Source organism: Lampetra planeri, chromosome 8, assembly GCF_965212315.1.
Source record: "Lampetra planeri chromosome 8, kcLamPlan1.2.h2, whole genome shotgun sequence".
NCBI classification, from domain to species: domain Eukaryota; kingdom Metazoa; phylum Chordata; class Hyperoartia; order Petromyzontiformes; family Petromyzontidae; genus Lampetra; species Lampetra planeri.
In genome coordinates this window covers 7,087,323-7,099,469 of record NC_136114.1, presented here as the reverse complement: position 1 = coordinate 7,099,469, position 12,147 = coordinate 7,087,323, and positions in this window count along the sequence as shown.

The window sequence follows — 12,147 nt, the reverse complement described above, 5'->3', positions numbered from 1 at the left end:
TATGGTCTAATAATCCCACCACTCACATGGCATGGGGGGAGGCCCTCATCCAGGAGTAGATTGACAGGTTCGTGCGTGTATTCACATCAGGCTTTTATTCAGTATAGTCGCTCCTAACATGAATATGCCGTAATATATCATTGGCACTTGGAGGAGCTTAAAAATTTGTTTAACATTGAAAAAATAGTTGAGAAAATACACAATTTAAAAAAATCATTTGGATGTTTCCACCTACAAGCAAAGCATCTAGTAAATGTGTTCCATTGACCCTAGCTGACTTTTAACAAATGTATATTGTGGGTTTGGGATGTATATGGAATGCACAGTCGTCGAGGTCAGGACTGCATTAAACAGAAGTCTTGAATTGTAGTTCCTACGATTATTTGTGGCCTTCAGTCGTGTGAAAAAGCCATTGTCGCCTTTAAAATGTAAGCACGGTTGAACAAACCTCAAGTTCTGCTGGGCAACATCCACGACACATCTGTGTGAGCACAGAGATAAGTGACCCTGGCAACTCCATGGATTGATCGTTGAGCCAAAGGAGGAATTATATATATATGTCTATATATATTTCTATCTAAAACAGAGTGTTTATATAACTATATATGCACACGTTTACTAATTAATGGCAGTAATGTAATGGTCACACTACATGAGCAAAGAACAGAATCGGAATTTGTATATACACTGGAGGAATCCGATGATCTATGAAGCTCTTTTTCACAGATGTCCAGTAACAGCTGATGGTTGAATGATCTGAGGGTAAAGAAAAAACTATATGTTGCGTCGTGAGAGACGACAGTTGTCAGAGTTTGGGAATGATAATTATTTTCTTTGAAAGATATATTTTCGGTATATTCATTCTTTGTTACTCAATGAGCAAAATGCGTCATTGTTAATGTCAATATTGTTGACGCAGTGTCGGTAAGAGTTACACAAATATCGGTCTGTATTGCACATTGATCTGAGCTTGAGATTTCACATTTCAATCAGGCGTGCAGCATATAGCTCTGAAACTAAGGAAATGAGATGAAGTCTTGAGCCAATACTATTTACCGGGAATTAATGTACAAAGAGACGATGTTAAAGGACACATTTCACCAAAATAATTAAGTATTAAAACATGCAGATATTGATTCACGTAGAGAGTTGATTTCAAAATAATATACAAAAATATTAATTTGAAATGTTTACTTTTGATATTGCCACTTGCCCTATGGCGCATTTTCAATCAGTATATATATGACTTGCAAGGATTTGTTGGTTACTTGTCTGCTAAATGACCACGGTTCACATCTCAATTCAAGTCTCCTTTCTTTAATCCGGTGTTCTTCAGCCTCCACGATATAAACGTTTGTTTTCAACAATAATGTGGTCACTATGTCTGCCTTCTCTCTTGGCTTTGCAGACAAAAAACGTTGCCTCAAATGATTTGGCCTCCAATATATTGTTTCTGTTGTCAATTATTTTTTTCCCGGCTAGGTAACACAGTAGTCGAGTATGTTGCTTACAATTGTGATGAGTGTGGGTTCAAATCCCTGTGGTGTGGTCAACTCTGGGGTGCATACAACCAAAACTACTCTTTTGGCGAGTCAACAGTGGTTCACATGGACATACTCCTAGATTTGAAGTTTTTGTGACTGCAAAGATCCATATTCTTTTGTTTTTTCGGTAAAGTCACGTAGGTAAAAAAACAAATAAATTAAAAATTACTGAGTAATTTTGCTGGAGCAGTCAACACCTGATGACGATTGCTTGTGTTGCTTCCGAAACGTCGTGATTTCATTTATTTGTTTTTTTATCTAGGTGACTTTACCGAAAAAACCAAAGAGTATGGACATACTCGTCCCCACCATAGGAATGTGGAATTAAAAACTGGTTCTGGACTGTATACGGTAGATGACTACAATCCTCCGCTTAAATTAGCGAGAGACCGTTTTGACTTTGACTTTTTTTTTTAAATAAGTGATATTAGTTGCATTTATAATGAATACGTATGTGTGTGTGCGCGCGAACACTCTGGGCAAATCCACTGAAATGTCAACATGAACTTTAAAACAAACAGAACACTGCACATCGAGTCCCACCGAGCGTGGCACGGTAGCCCCACGCGAGACATATTTATTACTGAGATTGTACCGCAAGTAATCTACATCGCACACGGTGCTGACACATTTAGAGCAGTGGGACCTCGTACGGACAGACAGCTTCGCGACACGTGCATGCAGTCGCTTTGGTGCGTTGGCCTACGGGTTACAGTGACAACACGCTACACAACATCTACATTCGCACGCCGTATTGGCACAAACCGAGCGATTTAAGCGTCGAGTTTTAAACCTCTTTTACCACTTTTTTACCACTTACAGATCTTCAACGGTGATCACGCTGATTCACAAACATTTTGAAAAAAATATTATTTTAGATTTTTTTTACACCTTGAAATGGATTATGCGGAAACACAAGTTAAAACTCAACGACCTACCACGCAAATTGGCAGGTGTCACACAGTTGTTAACTGCGAGGACAATGGAAAATGTGAACCGATTGCAATGGACGATATTTACATGGAGTATTTACACACGCGTATGCCCATGAGATATTCCTTTGGAGCATCTACCGGTGTATACTAGGAGGGTTTTGCTTTGCATTCTTGTTTTGTCACATGAGTCATCATACAAGCATGTCCATACTTATCAGATTATTCCATACAACCAACTTAGCCAATGTGAATCCAATAAAACAATAAATTAAATAATAGCGTGACTTTACCGAAAGAACCAAAGAGTAATTTCTGCAGTCACGAAAGCTCCAAATTAAGATCTAATAAAACAGTTTGGTATCAATGCATTCGATTCTCAACCTTTTTTCTTGATACTCCGAGCTTCAGCTCTCAAATTATAAGTGTTTCCCCAAACACTCGTTTATTTTATTGTTAATCATTACAATATTTTTTTTTCCAGGAAAGCCTCACTATCAGCTCAAAACTATAGACAGTGTTTGCAAATGTTTTTTTTTTAAACCTAACTTACATGTCAGCATACATGCATATTAACTTCAGCCAGAAGAGACCATAATACTGTTCCAGGAATTATTTTGGCACTCCACTTTCTTCTCACCCTTTGTCCTCATTATGCTTATACAACTTTCCATAAAATGCTAAGAATATAGGGGACAATCGTGCAGGATTATTATGAATATACCTACTTTGTACTCTAGTGGTTCCAGAAAATATCGAGTGAGGTCTTTTTTGTATGTTATTGGTTAATTTTATTTTTAATGACAATTTTTTTTAAAGGAAACCATGACACTCAGTTCGATAACTATTGTGCTGGGATGTTTGGCCAATTTCTTTTAGAGATAATTTTGCATGGACGAGGTCTTCAGTGTACTCACGAAAACCAATGGACACATGGGGATACCACTCAAAGGTCCACACAGGTGGGGTCTTGAACCCATTTGGTGTACTGATATCTCCTGGCCCGCCAGAAAGTCATCATATTTGATAACTTCGCTAAAAATACATGAGCATGGCAGTAGTAGCTATGCACGCCTGTAATCCAGCACGGTGGAATCAAGCATTGGTGAATCACAAACCCCGGGGTGACACACTCTGGCTTGCCAGACGACAGTCCAGAACAAGTGTGGACTCTAACTGTTCAGTCTGTTTGAGACGGAGTGTATCCCCCTCACACGTGCGGGTTTTCTCTGCTTGCTCTGGTTTCCTCCCGCATGTCAGCACTCATTCATTGGCCGATAACGCCTGAATATATAGAGGACCGCAGAGTTTGGCCAATTGTCTGTGGGTCCTCGCGCCTCTGAGTCGTTCTCTCTCGCTTCTAGGGTGACCAAATACTGTGCGGCAGCACGTCACAAACATACATTCTAATTAACCATCAAAGTACCAAACTGCAGGTGTGTGCCACCACGCACGTAACAAACACATGACTGACATTCCGAAATTGGCACTGTACGGCGGAGATCATGAGGATCAAGGCTGAGAACTCCTCGGGGTTCTGTACAGCTGGCAAAACATGAGAAGCGACTGGTCCCCGTCGTCGACTGGAGCTGTCCACGACCCAAACAGCCAACATCGTGCTCAGGGGCTTCTCTCAACAAGCCACGAACCTCAAACGTGGCACCGCGCGCCAAGACACCCAAAGACCATCGCATTCGGACTGAAAGGAGGTGGGAGTTGTGAGTGCGGTCCCTTGTGCACCGTGTCCATCGCCGCCGCCGCCACCACAACCACCATCACAACCGCAGCTTGTATTTGGAGATGACGAGCCGACAGCCGTGCTTGCCTGGCGCGCACGCCGACTCGGCACGGCTCCGCGTGGCCGCCGCCGCCGTCAACGACTGCGCACCGCTGCGCCGGCCGAAGCGCAAGCCGAAGGGGTTGTAGTTGAACTCGGTGACGTCTTTATCGGCGCTACGGGGCAGAGCCTCGCCGTCGGTGAGGGCGCCGTCGAGGTCGTGGACCTCGTGCAGCGCACGCAGCAGCCTCGGCGTCTCCGCCGCGCGCCGGCACACGGCGTCGAAGAGGCGCAAGGGAGAGGCGCGCAAACGCCCCGTGACGACCTCCTCCGAGGGGCTGTTCGCACGGCGCGCGCGGTTGGAATCTGGCGGCACGAGCCGAGGAGACGCCACGCACGCGCGCACACACACACACCCATTGGTATGTGCAAGCTCAGAGGCTGATGGTACGGCGAGAAAAAGGTTTTATTTTTGTACGTGGCCGGGCACAGAATTGAGGTCTGTTTTTGTATACGTTATTGCTCATCGTATGTTGTATGTTGGACTTTTGTTCGCACCGTACGTACGTAGCCGATCGCGCTAATCGGAGGTGCGGGGAAAGGACAATAGACTAAACACAAAAGCAGCTCTTAAGAAATGAGTTTTCAACCGAGACATCTGAAAAGTGCATCGGTCCAGTGGCTTCCTAATATCGGAAGGAAGAGCGTTCCAGACGGTCACAGAAGCTCATCTGAAAGTGCACGATACGGTGCCCATCAATTCGATGGCCTGCTCTTGCCAATAACATTTAACAACTGAGCAGCGCTTGTTTAACAAGTGTGACTGCTGATGAAACCCAGAAGGCCAAAACTGGTCCAGAGTTTCCTTGTGTAAATAAATACTGGTGGATACCTGGGAAGTCAATGGGGAATAGGCTTAAACATGTTTAAATGTGGAGACAAATTTAGGGAGTCATGAAGACCTAGTAAGTTAATACCGAGTACGTGTTTGACTGTCCTCAACGCTAAATAGGAATTAGTCATCAGGCATGAGGTGTTGATGGCCCTGAGCCACTTATGGGAATTCCGCATTCAGATGATGGGACACAGTCGTTCTCGAGGTTAACCAAAATGTGGTACTGAAGCATTCAACCTGACGTTCAGCCTTTGCATGTGATGGGGAACAGGAGCAGTGGAGACAGAGACATGCAGCCACCAAACACAAAGATAGATCCGGAGACATGTAGAGATTGATAGAAACTGAGATGGGTGTCACCAAGGGGGCACAGGGACAGAGATACAAATACGCAGGGAGATACGGATGCGTGTTTGGGGGAAGTTGGTTGCCTGTGCATATCACACAAAAACTGTACACGTGTGAAGTCAACACTGCTCGTAAGTCAGACGAGCTGGCTGGAGATGCCTCATTGAACAACACGATTAGGTGAGCCGCTATTTCTTTAAACACTGGCACGTGATCCCTGCAGTGCGTGGGACATTACAGCTACTAAACGACCCAGAGCGAGAATGAAAAAATTAACCAGTAAAAACAAAGTTTTTCACTATAAATCCTTTATATGCGTGGCATCGGTTTTATTTTATTATTCATTTCTGTTTTTCTTGAGTAAGAGTTTCATTTTTTATCACATTTGTATTTTAAATGAAATATAAGGAAAGTCGTATATAAGGATTATAAGGTTTTCAGTTTTTGTATGATTGTTTATATTGTACATTTTTGTTGTTTTCTTGAATAATTTTCTGTGTTTAGAAAAAATATATGATTGTGTTAGTGAAATTATTTTTTTTCCTAAAAAGTGGAAAATTTTTGAAAATTTTTTTCACGAAAATAAATTGTCACGCACAACGAGTCTGTGTGCAAAACGTCAGCTCGATTGGATCACGGGAAGTGGGTTAAAAAACGACCGAAAGATTTGCACGGTCGTTAGCGCGCAAGCAAGTGAACTTAATAGAAAGGATTTAAAAATAGATGCTCGCTGATGACTACACCTGCTTGTTGTGTTATTGTGCGTCTGTGAAGCCATCCACGCGTTATTAATATCGTTAGCTGCACCTGCTCTACAAACAGCCCGTGCGTACGATGAACGAGCTTGCACAGGTGTAATCACTGAGTGATAGTTGAACCTCTCCTGGGTCACCTCGCATTAAGCCGTCGCCAACCAGCGTGGTGAAGTATGGTCAAACGACTCCCAAGACTGACACGCAAGTTGGGAAGGTCATCGTCCAGTGGTGGGTTGACAAAGGTCAGTGAATGGATGATTTAAATGACCAACATGGCAGTTATATTTATTGTCAATCTAGTTAATGATGCATCAATTATCTTATAGAATAAATGACTGGAAATAATAATTGGAGACGTATCTCCACTCTGGATGTCGTAACCGGTCTAAAGTTTGCTGGTCTTGAATCAATGCTGCTAAAATTGTGTGCTATTAGAAGGCCGTGCCGCTGATGGACTGCGTGAGAGAAATACTTTTATATTTTGTGTATAGAGATGGATATATATGTGATGAAGACAAACTGCGTGTTTTGTGAGGAAATAACAGGGTTTACATTGACAATACATTTCAGTCTAAATAGACTGCTTTTAATTTTCCTTACCATCTCGATTTGTCTCTGATTGCAATAATCCTTAACGTTTATTACTTCTTTTATTATTTTATTTCCCCGAATTATAAGTTCGCTGATATTGGCGTCATGCAATGAGACAAATCAGTTTCAAAACGGGGCCCTCGCAGCGAGTAGGGAACCACCCTGTGCCAGAGAGCAACCGCTGGCGACAACTCCACTTAACTATTTATGAAGTCGCTTCAATAAACCTCTTTATTAAATGCGCTCTGCAAAGAATTCCGCTCATCGCATGGCAATCAAATCGAAAATTGTAATTATTAATAATAATTTTTACTTGTAACAGGCACAGTAAATTATTCGCTCACAATCGTAGAGAGAAAACGACTCAGAGACGCGAGGAGGAACCACAGACGAGCGGGAAGGCAGCCACGCGGTGAGCCGGTGCTACCAACAATTTCCCAAGCTCTGCAGTCCTCAATATATTAAGGTGGACTTCTACACAAATCTGTCTGTCGCCTGATGAAGCTAGTTGTAATTAATGGCGAAACGTCGTACTCAGATTGTAAATGTTGTGGCTTGGCTCTCCAACACACCGGTGTGCTGTACTAGTGACGAATTGGCCACGTTCTGTTTACGTGACAACCCTTACTAGTTGGCTGTGTCGGGTGGTGGCGGGTTTTAACGACACATTTATATATTTACGCGCTTTAACCCAAAAAAACTTATATTATGGATATTAAGGTGTTATTCGCCAATTATTGTTTACATGTCAGAGGAAATCGGAGCACCAGGAGAAAACCCACGCGTGCCAGGGTGAAACACTTTCCCATACAGACGGAACAGGTGGAGTCCGCTTGTTTGCTGTACCGCCTTCTCATGGCAAGCCAGGCTATGGCCCACGGGAAGGGAGCTTCACAAAATGTGTGCGATCCGTCGGTTCCGAATAATGGTATTCGGAACAATCTGATTCGGAAAAATCGGCATTGAGTGAAAACTCAAACGTGACATAATGAGACCATCGGCTTTCTTCACAGGAGAAGCCGGTCTAATTCACAGGTGACTGGGACCCGGTCTCTAACCCGTACGAAGTCGTCTGAGCCACGCAGCCGCCTCCACACTGATCCTCGCCCTCACGTCAAGGTGAGTGCAATGTGCGCGACACAACAATACAGCGACGCCGCGCTGTTCATGAGCCTTCTCTGCCGCATAATGCGACGGAGACAGTCACATTGACTTGCAGTGAGAGTGAACGGCGCTTGGCTTTTACCGATTTCTATTGCACTCAAAGACGTTCAATTCCCTCTCTCCCTGCAGATTCCACCGCTCAAAGGCAGATCCACGGCTCACCAAGCTTCCTCCATCTGCTGCGATCCATAACCCCGCACGCCACACGCTAATTGATGAGCCATTACCCAGGGAAAGCACTGCTGAGGTAGGGGACACATCTCGGCTCATCCAAGTTTTGTTTGGGTGACACCATCATCGGATTCAGTTTGAACGTCACACCCAGAACGTGTGTACAATAAATGTTTATATTTAACTGGCCTTTGTCAATCCACTGCTGGGTGAAGGCCTCCCTTACGCCGTGTCGGTCACGGGGGTTGTTTGACCATACTTCACCGTGCTGGCCGGTGCTGGTTCGGTGAAATGCTGGAGAGCCCTGGACTGGTTAAAGTATTACCACTTTTTTATTAATTAAAATATTTCATATGGAAATAAATCCCTCTAGATGGGACATCCCGTTCGGCAAGAGTTTTCCAGGGTGTCAAACGATGTTAACCGTGGCTGGAAATCGACCTCAGGTCGCCGCCGGGTTCATGGCGAAATGCGCTCACAACCCCCCTTCTCCCCCCGCCTGTGAAGCCCTGGTCAGGACATAGACGTTGCCAAACCTCTGGGCACGTCGCCTGTAACATTGCTCGAAGGTTTCACCTGGGCTCGCGCCGTAACGATCCGTCCGGGCGGCTACGGCTCCTCCTCCGAGCACGCAGACTGCGAGCAGCGCGGCGATGGAGCACGCGGGAGTCATGGCCACCCTGGAATGGGACACGGACGCACAGAGTAACCTCGGTTGAGACGACCGCCCAACTCAATCGATCAAACGCAACGGGGTCACAGTCTGAGGAAGCACAAGGTGAGGGCAATATAAAACAACGCAGGTCCAGAATGCGCACCGCGCTGTGAACCCAGACACGCTGAGTTCGATTCCCTGCCATGGCCAACATTCGTCGAGAGCGATATGTGAATCGGTCCCACGCTCCGCTTTCACTCGCCCGCACTGAGCGGCGTGGTGAAGAATGGTCAAACAACCCCCAAGCGTAGGGAGGGGGAGGCCTTCATCCAGCAGTGGATTGCAAATACAATAGCTGTACATTTAAATTACATTGCTCTGCTTATAGTATTGTTTTCGGGAATGTTGGTAAATGCACGAAAAACTGAGTTTTTTAGGAAAGTTATAGAGAGCACTGCACCATCATGAGCTATCGTCTTTACCGTTATCCGTTATCTACGCGGTGAATGTCTCAGTCGGTCGGAACTTTGCGTGTCTTCTGCGATTGCCCTCACTATGTTCACTTTGGCGTGGCGCTTTAGTGAGGGCTCATCGTATAGCTGTGCATACTTGACATTCTTGCATTGACTTGCATTTAATATAAAAAAAACATAGACACGTTTTTACATGTGAACGTGTAGTTGTGTCTTAACGGAAGGGATCGCCCAAGCGTGTAAAATAAAGCAAACAGTGACACTGCATTGGTCGTGGTGCACAAGCACAAGTAACAATCAAACTCAAAACATTCGTCCAAAAAACTGCCCTTAAGATGAAACAATGCATAATAGGCCCGTCTTAATAGCACAAATGGGTCATGCAGTTACTCTTTGCTATGGAGAAGAGCCATTGCCTGAAGCATCTTCTATCATGGATATTTTGTGACTTCTTTAGGGCAGGGTCAGTGACGAATGTTGTGGCGTTGTAAAAACGAAACGCTTTCGTTTGTCTTGAAATGTATTCCCTGTAATAAGGCGACAGACACAGATGCGGGGCCACCGTAATTGTTCATTAGGAGGGCATAAATGCCTGTTTCTCTCAAGGCATAATTCACAGCGTTAAAACTCACAATTTAATTCAGCATTCGAATTGAATTTATTTATTGCTGTGGTTTTCCCACCTGATGATGATTGCTTGTGTTGCAATCGAAACGTCGTGATTTGTTTTATTTTAATTTATTTCTACCTATGTGACTTTACCGAAAGAACCAAAGAGTATGGATTCCTGCAGTCACGAAAGCTTCAAATCAAGATTCGACATTTGGTTTTACAATTGCAGCATTATACTAATTCAAAATAAAACCTCAACCTTTTGGTGTTTGACACAAGAATGAAACAAACAGCAACACATGAAATGGAACCTTAACAGACAATCATAATGACGTGACGGGCTGGGACAAATACCATGCAACGAGTAATATAGTAATTAAACCAAATTACATATACTCACAACTCATTGTCTGTGTCAATGTCCGTTTTTAGGAAACAGTGCTGTTTGCCGACGGGTTTACTTCTTATCCACAGCAAAGCGTGTGTGGATATTGGAATTGTGTCGGTGAAAAACATGGCTTTGCATTTTCCCTTGGGCTAAAGTAAGCTGGGTCGACGTCTCCATAAAGCGCGTGTGTGTGAATTCATTTCTAAGCGGACAACAAGGCTATCCCAAAACGAAACTCATCATCAACACCAGCAATATTGGCAGCAATATCATCGTCAATCAGCAGCAGCAACAGCAGGAGCATCAATATCATCATCATCATCATCGTTATCAGCAGTAACAGCAGAAGCACCATCATCATTTTCATCAGCAGAGCAATAGCATCATCATTATTAATATCATCAGCCGCAGCATCATCAACATCAGAATCAGAATCGGCATCATCGTTATCACCGGCAGCAGCAACAATGGACGCATCATCATTGTTTTTAACTCACGAAAGGACTCCCAGCAACAACAGTTACGAAGAGCTGTCCAGTGCCATTGCTTTAGAAATTTCCACTACTTACCAACTTTCTTTTTTTAATTGTTAATCGTCGACGCGCCTGAGCGCGTGTCGGTGTGGCACCTTCAGCGAGCACCCTGCCTCACTCGCGAACCATCGTCGCCACCGGACCGGGCCCCTCGTGTGCCCTTCACGCGTCAGAGTGGACTCGATGAGAGACGACGTTGGGTCCCCATCAGAGGCGGTTATAGTCACGGGACGACTGCCGGGGCATGCGTCGCCGCTTGTTATATACGCACTCCATATCGATATAGCGCATAACGTCGGGGTCTCGTGAGTCACACACTTGTGGCGATGATTCCATTTGGAGGCCAACAAAGACATCCACGGGGCCACATTTCGTGGCAGGTGGTGTAGTGTCACGTTAACATAAAAGCTATTTTATTCTGGAAATGGTAAGGAAGGATTTCCATTAAAAAATCAATCCGGGCCCGCGCGTCTTATTGAAACGTGCAAAATCCTGCACATGTTCTCGGTGTCGCCTGCTATTGATTAAATTCCACCATCGACGTCTGTTTTACGCATCTCCTACTGACGTCTTTTGGCCTTTTTCTTTCTTCTATCTTCAATTTGGGACGTGGCTCTTCAATTATGGACGTATAAGCATCGCTCCGGTGTGTTCCCATAAACTTACAAAGAGTTGTCTTTGATTCAATAGGCTCATCTCAGAAGTGACCTAAAGGATTTGATTGTGGGGGATTTTATCTATTAGCTGTCCTCATACTTGGCACTTAGTAACAATTAATCACTGTTAGTGCTTTGTAGCTCTTTGGCCTGAATATCTGCCACATAACCACCACCATACATTGTTCAGTACTCGAGATTTCAACACCAAACTGAAATACAGTTTGTTAATAGTTGGTAAAGTGTCTGCCCAGTCATTTTGTCTAATGCTATATCAGGGTGTAAATCTTCAAATATGTATTGGCAATTCTGTCTGAATGAGTGACTCGTGTGAATTGTGAAGTTTCAGAACAGCTGAAAAGTTAAAATATGGCACAATATATTCAAGTCTATGCTCATAGTCCCAAATATTATGAACATATAAAAGATCACATTTTTTAAAAAGTGGCAGAGCAGAATTGGGTTGAATTAGGTGGATTGGTTTCACTCATAGCAGGTTTAGCCAAAAATTATCCATTGTGTTTAAGGGCCTCGTGCTAAACGCGTACCAATATACGAACACCATCATCATCATCGGTGAACTGCCCATAGAGTGTGACCTCGAGTCGAAATAAATTGAGTGAAGCCCAATATTGCTTACCAACAATGTTTCA